The 14,735-nt window shown below is 35.9% G+C and overlaps 1 protein-coding gene across 3 annotated transcripts in view; it reads right to left on the reverse strand.

Moving 5' to 3' along the window:
- Nucleotides 1–14,735, reverse strand: part of Bmp2k (BMP2 inducible kinase) — a 98,806-nt gene that overhangs the window by 6,260 nt on the left and 77,811 nt on the right. The gene's annotated exons all lie outside the window — the stretch shown is intronic.

Below are 14,735 nucleotides of genomic sequence, written 5' to 3' on the forward strand. Positions count from 1 at the left end.
GGTAGCACTGTCATACTGCTACAACTCCTTAGAGCCTTTCTACCCACTAACATCGTAAAAGTATTATGTTCCAGTGTTTTATCCTTGGCTGTTTATTCCCCTGCATTCCTTTACCAGCATAACTACTCATATATTGACTGCCAAGTACAGCAAAGTTTGTAGTTGAGCTGGCTGCAGTGGCTCAAGCCGGCACAGATGAGAGCCAACCCAAGCAAAAAATAAGTTCCCCAAACATCACCAAGATCAAGGGCTGGGCACAGTGGTGCGTGCTTGTTATCTGAGCAATGCAACACACACAGAGAGACTGATGGTAAACCGTTCAGTGTTAGAGTACCTTCTTAGCAAGTGCAAGGACCCTGAGTTCAAACGTCAGTACTACCCACTACTCCCCTCCCCCACCAAACTAATTGACTGGGATCTTTTTAACCTAGATCTTGTTCTTGAGTTTGACTCGGAGCTTTTTAATGTTTACCATGAATACTTATCTCTTGAGAATATGTATCTTACTTAAATTTTAAAAATTTAACATTCTCTTATGATGTGCTCCTCACCATTTCCTTCTAGATCAGTGAACAGAATCTCTACCTTCAAAGGTCCTTACACACGTAGGAATCTTGAGATCATCTCCCTTCTTCCTATCAGAGTTACTGTGGATTTAAAATCTCTTGAATCTGTTCCTTTCCTTGTTCCATGTGGATTTATTCCCTCATTATTCCTCACCTACAGACACGGCCTCCAAATTACTTCTCCACCACTTTTAAACCCTTCCCTTTACATTGACATGAGAAGTTTTCAGAAATTGTAATTATGTTATGTTCCCTGTTTCAAATCTAAATAGTATATATCATAATTCATACTCTAAAAACAAAATTCATAAATGCAAATCACAATTACTAAAATCATAGAACTAGGCTTCCTGCTTAAAGGCTTGCAGTAGCTTTGTGAAGTTCCATCCCTCAACACAACACAGAATGTTGTTCTCTGTCTGGCTTCTGTTTTGCCACATCCTTAGATATCATACCATGATGCCTCCACAGTACTCTTTATAACTGCCACATCCCAACTAGCCCTACAAGAATTAAGGAACTACCTATCCAGCCTCTTAAAGCTTGCTACCAGAGATTTGGGAACAGAACAGACTCAGTTATCAAGGGACACTTTGCTATCTCATCATGTCTCTCAACCCATCCTAAAAATAATACCCAATTTAGTCCTTGGTGCTCCTGATTAAACTTGTACAAGCCTTAATTTTAGTACTTCCTCTGTTACATCATAACTCCGTTTAATTCTCAACATTACTGCTAATGTTGCTATATTATCATTCATGTTTGTATCCTAGCATTTTTCAGAATATTAAAATGAAGCTGACTACTCTGAACTCACCTATAGTTAAAAACATAATGGAAGTTACAATAAGTAGAGAATATAGTAAAAAAACAAAATTAACATGTGGACCTATTTTCAGCTCCAAAGTCACTTTCATTTTCTAATTCTATTCAATAATAAAACACTGTGTAACCACTTTGGAGAACAGTATGGAGGTTCCTCAAAAAGCTCAGCATAGACATACCCTATGACCCAGCCATACCACTCTTAGGCATCTATCCTGAACAACAGGTCTCAGGATACCATAAAGACATCTGCACATCCATGTTTATCGCTGCACAATTCACAATAGCCAAAATATGGCAACAACCCAGATGCCCCACTACAGATGAATGGATCCAAAAAATGTAGTACCTGTACACAATGGAATACTACATAGCGATTAGAAAAAAATATTGGTATTCGCAGGGAAATGGTCAGAGCTTGAGCAAATAATGTTGAAGGAGACAAGCCTAGAACACAGAGAATAAAGGGGCATGGTCTCCTTGATATATGACTGTTGGGGCGGGGAGAGTAGAGGCCAGGTCTGCAAAATAACAAACTTCAAGTGGTATTTCCACATGTTTGGGTCAGCGACTTTATGTATCTAAACCCAAACAACTACAAAACATTAAAAAGGTCTAGGATAGACCTATCAGTGGATCACAATAGCTCAACAGCTGTGTACAGATGATTATATAAGATGAGGATAAGCAAAAAGAACTCCAAGAGAAGAACACAGAGGATTCTATTGTTATGTTTAATGTTCTAGGTGAATTTCTTTTGGCGGTACCTACATGGTTACTGTGTATGATTTTGGTACACTGGATATTGTATATATGTCTACCTGAACTAGGGAAGGGAAAGAAAAATAAGGGTGTAACAGATATGACAAGAAATGTACTCACTTATGTAACTGTATCCCCTTTGCACATCACCTTGTCAATAAAATTTAACTTTAAAAAAAAACACTGTGTAAGACACTTTAGTAGATGCTATACATTGATGATGTACTAGTTAGTAGACATGGTCTCTGCTTTATGGAGCTTATACTAAGAGTGTGGATAAAATAACAGAGTAGGGAGAATTCCTACATAAACCTGTAGGGGGAAGCAGAGCAGGTGTCCTAACATGATAAGACAGATAATGCAAAGGAAGCTGGAAGTGGGGCAGATGAAATCACTAGCAGTTTGGAAGGAGTGACAATAGGCCAGTATAGCTGCTACCTGGTGAGCAAGGGCACACTGTACAAGTTAATGTAGGGAAGACTAAAAAGGCCAGACTGCAAAGAGCATGAAAGGAGAATGGTTTTTATGTAATACTCTATACAGCCAAAAGCCAAGGCTTAAAGTGGCTATCACGGTCAGATTATATTCCAAAAAAATATGTGACTGCTATGTGGAAAAGACTAAAGAGAGTGCAATATATGTGTGGAAGGGACATTGTTAAACTGTAATTTGTAAATTGTAATAAAACATTATTTGGCCTCTAAGATAGTGGTGGCATGGTTGATGAAATTGGAAGAATTGAGACTAAAGAGAAAAACTGGGTGATAGTACCACCAACAGAAAAAGAATAAATGATAAATTATGAAGTAAAGATTACCTGTGATTTTGGACACTGAAGCTTGATGGGTGTGTAAGACAGCAGTTATGTATAAGCAATTAGACATCTGTAGCTTTAGCACAATGCTTAGATTTTAAGGCTGCTGAAAATAATTTGGTGGGGGGGGGGGTATCACTAGGCAGAGAAAATGTGGCAACAGCCACACAACTAAAGAACATTGCCCCTGGAAGAGAATATAAAAGGAAAAAAAGTCCAAAACAGCCCTCAGGCATAAAGCATTCAGAAGTTACTCCAGGAACAAGAACTTGCAAAGCCAATGGCCCATGAGCAGCAAACTCAGTCAATGCTACTTCCTGGAAGCCAAGAGGAGATTGTTTCCAGAGGAGGTAAAATACAATGGAGCTGGGTGATGATTTGATCAGTTTTTGCTGTTTGTTGGCAAAAGATGGCCAAAGTAGTGATGCCAAAAAGTACATAATCAAATACATAATCTGCTAGTTCCTTAAATCAACTAAGGGCTCTAACCCATTAAAACTAAACCGAATACCAATCAAATTTGCTACCAATCAGCATGATTTTGCTATTTTAAAAAATGGTATTGTTTACATAATAGTACAGTCTCATGGATTTTTGTTTTTTTTTTTTTACTCAAAACAGAATGTCCCTAAGGTTCCAGGAGACTTTCAGTCATTGGTTCCTCTGTAACGTTTTCTCTAAGGAATATTTTAGGTTACTACCTTCCTTAAGTTACCCTCCCACAGAAAGCCACACATGCAGCCATACACACCTGCTCGTGTGCATTTCCAATCACATCACAATGCCTCCTAAAGTGCATCTTGCATGACACCTATAGTAAGAATCAATTCAAACTCTTTGGTTTCAGACAACCAAGTCTAGGAAGTGATACACTCCATATTCTGCCTCTATCTCTACTCACCTGAAACATGCTCATCAGAAGCCAAACACAAAAGAATTTTTAATTTTATAAAAACTAGCATTTCCCAACACTTGGAAAGTTTTTTAAACAATTGTGCAACAGTATTCTGGGAAAATGCTGCCCTATAACTTCCCTAGGAAATTCCATTTCTAGGGAACTTAGTTTATTGGGGGAGAGGTAATTCTAGAACATCACACAATACAGATTTTTCCCATCTTGGAGCGTAATTTTCACTTCATTTTCTTATTATGTTTCAATGTTAACCTCTCAACATTTACTGTTACTATTATTCACTGACCGACACTGTTTTCCAGAAGATACCAGTCTCTCTAGTTCTCATCATTCTGATTTGTCAGCTACCCAATATTACAATAACAGAGATACACATTTCTTTGGGTAAAAGTGCTACTCCGACCTACTTTGTAATTGACAGTGTGGATATAAATCTGTTTTAATTACCATTTTGGATATTTCCAAGTGCCAACATAGTCCACAGTTCTTTATAACACAAACATGATAAAAAAAAATTGTAAAAAAAATTGTGTACAACCTTTAACTCTCACTGGGATCTCTAGATTGCTTATAGATATTCAGCAAATGTAAATGCTATGAAAAGTTGTATTGTTTAGGGAATCATGTCAAGAAAAAAGTGTGATTAATACAGACTAATTAAAAATATTTATAAACCACAAGTGGTTAAATCCAAGGATACAAAGGCACAAATGAGTATTTCAAGTTCCAAACAAAGTTGGTTATAAATGTACAATGAACAATGTACAATACTTCCAAATGCAATCTCTGGCTAAAAGTGCCATGAACATTTCTAATCCATTTCTTGGCAAAATATAATTATAATTTTAAAAATCAGATTTTCATATTATTTGCTTCTGAGGACAAAATGTTTCTTTGCGATTATTAAATTAAAAATTATACATTTGACTTATTGTGTTATTTAATCAGGATTATCTTACTGCTAATTTCCCAAAAGTATAGGCTAAATGTGTTGTGTTAAACCTTTATGCCAACAAATTCAAGAATATGAAAGAAATGGAAGAACATCTTGCAAAAATTGATATGCCCACACTAAACTAAGAAGATTTAAACCACCTAAATAGAGCCATATCAAGCAACAAAATAGAAATGGCAAAAAGAGACCTCCCATCCAAGAAAAGCCCTGGCTCAAATGACTCTCAAAGGAGAACTCACTCTCCTCCTCAAACTCTTCAATAAAATCAGAAATGAAAGCTCACTAACAAACTCAGTCTAAGAAGCCACCGTAATCCTCATCCCAAAACCAGAGACGGACTCATCAAAGAAAGAGAACTATAGACCCATTTCTTTGATGAATATTGTTGTAAAACTTCTCAATTAAAATTCTGGCCAATTGACTCCAACAACTCATCAAAAAAAGATACACTATGATCAAACAGGGTGCACCCCACCATACAAGCCGGTTCAATATTCGCAAATAAATTAACGTAATTCAACATATCAATAGCAGCAAGGACAAGAATCACATGATTATCTCCATAGATGCAGAAAAAACATCTGACAAAATCAAACACCCATTTATGATGAAAGTTTTGGAGGAACTAGGAATCGATGAAACTTTCTACAATATAATTAAGGCTGTATGTGACAAGCCTACAGCCAGTATTATACTTAGTAGCGAAAAGTTAAAGCCATTTCCTCTAAAATCAGGAACAAGACAAGGATGTCTGCTCTTTCGATTCCTCTTCAATATACTAGAATTCCTAGTAGAGGAAAACATAAAGGGAATACAAATAGGGGAAGAAGAAGAAGAAAAACTGTTTCTCTTTGCAGATGACATGATCCTGTATTTAATGAATCCCATAGACTCCACTCCTAAGTTACCTGAGTGGATCTAAAACTTCATCAAAGTAGCAAGGTACAAAATTAATCCACAAAAATTAGTAGCTTTTCTAAATGCCAACAATGAGAAAGAAAGGCTGAAATTAGGAAAGCAACTCCTTTCGCAATAGCCTCAGAAAAAAAATGCCTACGAATATACTTAACCAAAGAAGTAAATTATATCTACAATGAAAACTTCAAAAATCTGAAAAAGGAAATTAAAGCATATCTAAGAAAGTGGAAAAGTTTCCCATGCTCCTAGATCCAGAGGATCAACATCATAACAATAAGGCCAAAGGCTATATATATAAATTCAATGCCATGCCCATCAGGATCCCAACTTCTTTAATGAAAGAGAAGAAGCAATCCAAAAATTCATATGGAACAATAAGACCCCAACTAGCAAAAATGATCCTTAGCAGGAGAAACAGTGATGGAGAAATATCAATATTCAAACACCAAACTCTATTACAAAGCCAGAGTAAAAAAAACTGCTTGATATTGGCACATAAACAGGCCTGAGGACCAATGGGATAGAACTGAAGACCCAGAAATGAACACACAGACCTATGGCCACCTAATCTTTGACAAGGGAACCTAAAGAAATAAATTAATAATTAATTAAATAACTAATTAATTAACTAAATAGGATGGAAGAAAGATAGCCTCTTCAACAATATTTAATGTGTGTAGAAAACTAAAGTTAGAGCCTTATATATCACCCTGCACCAGAATCAATTCCAAATGGATCAAAGACCTCAAGATAAAGCAGATATCCTGAAAATATTACAGGAAGGGATAGGCAAAACACTAGTGCTCCTTGGCACTTGGTCAAACTTTCTCAATAAACATCCGGAAACACAGAAAATCAAAGAATGTCTGGACATAAAACTTCAGAGCTTGCACGGTAAAGGACATAGCTAGCAAGATATATATAAAGCCCATAGACTGGGAGAAGATCTTCATGAGCCATACAACAGACAAGAGCCTTATATCTAAAATATACCTACAGCTCAAGAAAGTAATCAGACTACTCAGTAATTTTTTTTTTTTTTTTTTTTTTTTTTTTGCCAGTCCTGGGCGTTGGATTCAGGGCCTGAGCACTGTCCCTGGCTTCTTTTTGCTCAAGGCTAGCACTCTGCCACTTGAGCCACAGCGCCACTTCTGGCCATTTTCTGTATATGTGGTGCTGGGGAATTGAACCCAGGGCCTCATGTATATGAGGCAAGCACTCTTGCCACTAGGCCATATCCCCAGCCCCCAGTAAATTTTTAATTTGTCATTGAAATCAGTTATTTTAGAATATGTCTTTTTCAAAAGTGTTACATTTGATTTTAGATAATCAATCTCTTGTTTAATGTGTACTTAAAATAAAGGTAATCTTAATGGCAAAAAAATGATAAAATAATGGCATTCACAGGGAAATGGTCAGATCTTGAATGAATAATATTGAGCGAGACAAGCCTAAAGCACAGAGGACAAAGGCGCATGGTCTCCCCATATGTGGTTGTTGGAGGGGGAGGGGAGAACAGTAGAGATCATGTCTGTAAAGCAACAAACTTCTTTTTTCAAATGGTATTTCTACATATTTTGGTCAGCAATTTTAGATCATCTCTCTAACACCAAACAATTACTAAATAAACATAAAAAGGTCTCAACAGCTACATGCATATGATTATATAAGATGAGGATAAGCAAAATGAACTCCAAGAGATGCAAACAGGAGGATTTTACTGTTGTCAATGTTTAATGTACTAGGTGAATTTCCTTTGACGTACCCCCTGTGGTCACTGTATATGATTCTGGATATTATATATATGCTTATCTGAACTGGGGAAGGGAAAGAAAAATGGAGGGTGTAACAAATATGACAAGAAATGTACTCACTACCTTATTATGTAACTATACCCTCTCTGCACATCATCTTATCAATAAAATTTAATTTAAAAAAAAGAAAATAAATGCTCCAAAAATAAACCTCCAAAGAAAAAAACACCCTATTAACAGTGGGCTAAAGACTGAAAGACTTCTCTGAAGAGGAAATATGAATAGCCAAGAGATAACATGAAGAAATGCTCAACATCTCTGGCCACAAAAGAAATCCAAATCAAAACAGCACTGAGATTCCACCTCACACCAGTTACAATAGAATGGCCATTATCAAGAAACCAAATAACAACAGATGCTGGAGGGGATGTGACCCAAGGGAGATGCTACTACACTGTTGGTAGGAGTGTAAACTTGTTCAACCATTCTGGAAAGCAATACATAAGTTCCTCAAAAGACTAAACATAAAGCTCCCCTATGATCCAGCAATCCCACTTCTGGGCATTTACCCAAATATCCACAAACAAGACCATACTAAAGTTACCAGCACAAGCATGTTCACTGTAGCACTATTTACCATAGTGAAGATGAGGAACCAATCCAGATGTCCCTCAGTAGATGAATGGTTCAAGATGTGGTATATATACACAATGGAGTTCTATGCCTCCAACAAAAAGATGATTTTCTCATTTGTAAGGAAATGGAAAGACCTGGAAAAAATACTAAGTGCAGTAAGCCAGACCCAAAGCAAAGTAGGTTGCATGGTTTTCCTCATTTGTAAAAACTAGATCTATAATATTTTTAACAGGAGAGCTCAACTATCCAATTGCTTAATACACAGGACCATGTATAATGAAGTGTGACATGAACTCCAAGATATGTAAACAAGAGGTTCTTGTTATGTACTGTATGCATTTTAATTTTTTAATTTTTTATTATTTTTTTCTTTCATCTCTCTTAATTTTCTGTACCTTGTGTCTTGTATATAAGATTATTCCACCAGGGGAGAGGAAAGGGAATCACAGAAAACAGCAGGTCAAAGGACATAGGTTGGATATCAACCTTACAACTGGGGGTAGGGGGAAAGGAAGGGTAAGCAGGAAAAATGAAGGATGGAGTAACATTGTTTAAAAACAAATGTAATCATTACCTTATTTATATAACTGTATCCTCCCTGCTCATCAGCTATTCAATAAAAATTAAAAAATATGTTATATTATTAATCAATATATCTTAAATCCTAATTAATCCCCGTATTACTGAGATTTGTACTATTAACATAAAAACCGCTTTTTTTCCTTTGGGGCAAAGAAAAGAGCTCATCTCCCCAAGTGAATGCAAGAACATAAATTCATTAAATACATAAAAAAACATGAATTCACCTATTCTGTACTTAGTAAGTTTTCATAAAAAGCAATATGAAAGCAGTCAAGTTTCAAAAGTATCATAGTTTTGAATAACCCAATGGAAGACTCAAATTTAAAAGCCAAATCTGCCAGGCATGGGTGGCTTATGCCAGTAATCCTGGTTACTCAGGAGGAGGCTGATATTTGAGGATTGTGGTTTGAAGCTAGCCCCAGCAGTAAAGACTGTGAGACTCTTATCTCCACTTAACCACCAGAAAACCAGAAGTGGTGCTGTGGTTCAAAATGGTAGAGCAATGGCCTTGAGAGAAAATGCTCAGGGACAGTGCCCAGGCCCTGAGTTCAAGCTCCACAACCAACAACAGTAACAAAAACAAAAAAGGCAAATCTATACAGTCAATACATAAAATCACGTTTATATATTCATTACAGTATTCTATTAAATACTTCATCAAAAATAGTTCTCTTAACACTACATCATTTTACAGAAGTATTGCAGTGTGTGTGTGTGTGTGTGTGTGTGTGTGTGTGTGTGTGTGTGTGCAGGTGTGCCTGTTCTGCTGCTTGACCTAAAGGCCTGGGTGCTGTCCAGTGCTTTTTTGTTCTATCACTTGAACCACAGCTCCAGTTCTACCTGGTTTTGGCTGGTTAATTTGAGAAGATAGTCTCACAGACATTCCTGCCTGCCTGGCTTCAAATCTCAGCTTCCTGGATAGCCAGGATTATAGGCATGAGCCACCAGTGCTCCCCCTCCCCCAAAATGGGTATTCTTGATTAGTCTTCATAACTATACCAAAAGCTTTAAAACATTTAGAAAATCTTTGCTGTGGAGAAAGGACAGTGTACGCATCACAATACTCATATTACTATCCTTCTGTGCAGGTTTCCGTGTAGTGGGCAGTTTTTCATCAAAGAAGAAGCTTTCAGGGCCAACAAAATTTTGATGTTCTTTTCTTTGCTATAAGATTATCCAGCATAAATGGATTAAAATGTTATTCTAATTATATACCTTCTGTTGTTCTCATAGTTTAGGGAAAAAATGAGGAGCTGAGTCTTCAAAGCTCACTTTGAATTTGGAGCATACTGCGTGTCATCACTTCCCAACAGTTTACCAAGTTAGACCCAAGGATAAGAGGATTAGGAAAAGGTTTTATCAAAATCTGTATTGTTTCTCTGAAGGCAGGCCAACTAACAAGGATTGATAAGAAAAGAATCATATTAGGTATCAACAGTATTTCCCAGGCAGAATAGAAATACAATAAAAATGACATTTCTTTTATGTGACTCATTATTTTTATTTAAAACAAATCACTTAATACTTTGGTTTTGTTACTATTTAAAAGTACAGAATTGAGAAGCAGTAATGGATTTCTACTTATAAACTATGTGACCTTAAGCCAGTCATTGATACCCTTCCAGTATAGATATTCAGTAGAATTCAACATAAATCATTATTGCTAACACCTGTAAATAGAAAACTTCTTGACCTTTAAGAATTATATGGTCAAATCGAAAGGAATAAACTTAACAGCTTATCATGGCTTATGACATGGATCAGCATTTGGGCTTAAATCTCATTACAGCTACCAAATCAAAAAATGAAGCATATCAAAAAAACACTGAGATTCCATCTCACCTCAGTAAGAATGTTCATTATCAAGAAAACTAAGAATAACAGATCCTGGAGGAGATGTGGCTAAAAGGGAACCCTACTACACTGTTGGTGGGAGTGTAAACTTGTTCACCCACTCTGGAAAGCTGTATGGAGGTTCCTCAAAAGGCTAAAAACATAGAGCTATGACCTTGCAGCCCCACTTTGGGCATCTACCCAAAAGATTACAAGCAAGACCACACCAAAGCCACCAGCACAACTGTGTTCACTGCAGCACAATTTGTCATCACTAAAATATGGAACCAACCCAGATGCCCCTCAATAGATGAGTGGATCAAGAAAATGTGGTACATATACACAATGGATTTCTATGCCTCTATCAGAAAGAATGACATTGCCCCATTCCTAAGTAAATGGAAGGACTTGGAAAAAATCGTACTAAGTGAAGTGAACCAGAACCAAAGAAACAGGTTCTATGGTTTCCTTCATTGGGAATAATTAGTACATGCCTAGGATAATCCTAGCAGATCACAATAGCTCAATAGCTATGTCCATATGAACACATAAGATAATGCTAAACGAAATGAACTCCCAAGTTATGAAAACAAGTAGTACATCATTGTTGTTATTTTCAACATACCATGTGAAATCATGCCCTTTTCCTTTTGTCTTTCTTTCCTGTGGTTTTACCCCTGATATCACTGTAATTGATTTTAGTACCCCAGATATTGTATATATGTGTATTTGAACTAGGGAAGGGAAAGGGAATACCAAAATGGAGACAAAGGATAAAAAGGTAAACCAATGCAACAACAATACTTAAAAAACTACATGATGTAACTGTACAATTTATGAGGGGAGAGAGAAATGGGGAGGGGGAGGCAGAGGAAAACTGAGGGAGGCAGTAACAAGTTGGACAAGAAATTTAATCACTGCCTTACGTATGAAACTGTAACCTCTCTATACATCACTTTAACGATAAAGAAATGGAAAAAAATTGGAAAAAATGAAACATAATAAAAGAAATTTAAAACTCTGGTTCCAAGATCTTATTAATATAGCCTGAACAACAACAAAAAAAAAACATTTAAAATGTAATTTTAGAATTGCATAAAAAGCATTATGAAAGAAGCTGTGGGTTTTATTAAAAGCAGAGTGTCTATACTATAAATTTTGTGCTGGTATGTACCATAAATTTTGTGCTGGTATGCAAACTACCCAGGGAAAACATGCCCTGGAAAACAGAAGGAAATATGGTTTTCCAGAAAGGGAAGGAGCAATAGATACTTAGGGTTTTTTGGATTTTTGAGACAGGGTCTTACTTCATTGCATTATTTGACCTCAAACTTTTTATTTTTCTCCCTCAGCCTCCTGAGTATTCTCAGGTATTGGGATTTATGATTACATGGTTCTCAGCTGAGTACAATGCTTTTAATTAACTTTTAACTTAAAATTAACTTTAAATATTTGTACAAAGAAGTTTCAGTTTAACTTGTCAATTTATGAGTGTAATGCATCTTGATCAGTGTCACCCTTTCAATCATTCTCTCTCCCATCCCAATTCCACCCATTCCCTCAATTTAACCAGTTCCATATGTCCATGGGTACAATGAGTATCATTTGGTTTGGAGGCTGGGGATATATTTTACCTGGCCTTCCAAGCACAATATTCCATGTCTAATTGTTGACCTTACTAGTTGTAAGGAAAATAAATGATGTATATAATTTTGACTGTAAAAATACTTAGGTTATAGGTAAGAGAAAGGGGAAAATTAAAAGCGTACTATGATTGTAATTAAACCCTATATGGAGATAAAATTAAGAATATATTTTGCCATATAAAATGTGTTTAAAAATCCTCAAAAAAAAAAACAACAAAAAGACAACCACACCATTAATAAGTGGGCTAAAGACTTAAAAAGAGACTTCTCTAAAAAGAAAATGAGAATGGCCAATGTAGACACAAGAAGAATTCAACATCTCTGGCCATAAAATACAAATCAAAACAACATTGAGATTTCATCTCATCCCAGTTAGAATGACCATTATCAAGAAAACTAGTAACAACAGATGCTTTAGAGGATGTGGCCAAAACGGAACACTATTACACTGTTGGTGAGAATGTAAACTTGTTCAACCACTCTGGAAAGCAATATAGTGATTCCTCAAAAGGCTAAACAGAGCTCCCCATGACCCTGCAATCCCATTCTTAGATATTTACCCATGACTACAAACTAGGGCACATTAAAGCTACCAGCACAACTATATTTTCACTGCAGCATTATTTACCATAGCTAAGATACAGAATCAGCCCACATGGCCCTCAGTAGTTCAAGAAAATGTGGTATGTATAGGCAATGGAATTCCATGCTTCTATCAGAATAAATGTCACTGTCCCATTCGTAAGAAAATGGAAGACTTAGACTTAGGAAAAACCATATTACATGAAGTAAGTTAGACCCAAAGAAACATAGGCTCCACAGTTTCCCTCTTCTGTAATAATTAACATATGTCTAGGATAGTCCTAGCAGAAGATCACAATAGCTATGTACATATGACCATATAAAATGACGTGAGTCAAAATGAACTCCAAGATATGGAAACAAGAGGGGTTTTTTGTTTTAGTGTACTGTTTGAAATTATTTCCTTTGTCATTCATTTTTCCCCCTTTGGTTTATCCTGTTATCACTGTTTCTTATTTCAGTACCCTTTGTGTTGTATATTAAGTTTATGTGATTTGAGAAATGGTGAGACAAAGAACAAAAGGTGAATCAAGGTAAGAGTAATACAAGACAGTAGGTTAGAAATGAACTTTACAACTTGGGGGGAGTAGAGGGAGGTCTGGAAAGCGGGAGTGGGTAGCAATGTTTGACAAGAATTGTACTCATTTCCTTGCTTATGTAACTGTAACCCCCTTCACACTAAAAAATAAATAAAACTCCCCCCCACCAAATGAAACCAGTAATAATTTACTCTTTGTAATGCATCATGGCCAACCAAAGTATATCCAAGAAACTCAAGGTCTGACATTCCTCCAGTCTCCCCTTCCTGTACCTCCCTTCATATTTTGCACTCAGTTCTATCTGAAGCAATTTAAAAGATTTCTCATACCTAGAGCACATTATATCTAAGTATTCTCAGAGAAATGAAAACCTCAAAGGAATAAGATGGTGTCTTCAATTTATAACATAAAAATAAAGGAAATTTAAAGAGAAAAAATGAAAACAAAATGGGAAATATTTTTAATTAAATGTTCAATTCATCAGTTATAATACCTTAATAATGGGATTTTACCAAAAATTAAAATTATCTATAGATGTAAGAAATGTATTATCAGGCCCACAAGGACTCCAGTACAATGAATAAACTAAAGATTTAAAGTCAGGAAATATCTTGAATACTTACAAGTTAATAAAAATGCTTAAAATGCCCATAGGTTGAAAAACAAAAAGAAAAAAGTATCCCAGGTTACGGAGAACAGATTATGACCAGAATTCTATCAATTCTTTAAACTGCAAAATTACAAGGTAGCATCAATGCAGTGCCTCTAGAATTCACACACACACACACACACACACACACACACACACACACACACACACACACACATATATCCTAGAATTATTTTCTCATTTTGTCATTTTGGGCAAAAAATACACTTTTAAGTAGCAGAGTTTAAAACTTATCCAACCATGTTGTTTTCCCCAACAAACAACTAGAAGTATTGATCTAACAAACCATGAAGGAAGGATAGTTGAGGAAGGACAATACAGGAATTTCTGAAAGAATAAAGGGTAAATAAGAAACTACAATTAAAGGAATGTGCCAGATCAAAAAAAAAAAAAAAACAACCAGTTAATTCTGATTACAGAGTTTCATGAGAAATGTAATTAAGAAGTGAAAATAATGGCCACTGTAATCTGTAAGGAATTTTATACTTCCAAATACAGATGAATCCATGATAAGGAACATAAAAAGCTAAGCAAACAAAATTAATTGAACAAAATTCATTGTAACACACTACTCCACTCCAGGAATTATAAAGGAAGGAAATGTGAACATGACATATAAAACCTGATCAGGGTTAGAAATAGTCTGTATTTGAAAATGTTGCCAGGTGTCAGTGGCTCATTTTTGCAATCCTAGCTACTCAGGTGGCTGAGATCTGGGCGTTACAATTAGAGGCCAACCT

The sequence above is a fragment of the Perognathus longimembris genome, chromosome 16 (assembly GCF_023159225.1).
Source record: "Perognathus longimembris pacificus isolate PPM17 chromosome 16, ASM2315922v1, whole genome shotgun sequence".
Classification (NCBI taxonomy): Eukaryota; Metazoa; Chordata; class Mammalia; order Rodentia; family Heteromyidae; genus Perognathus; species Perognathus longimembris.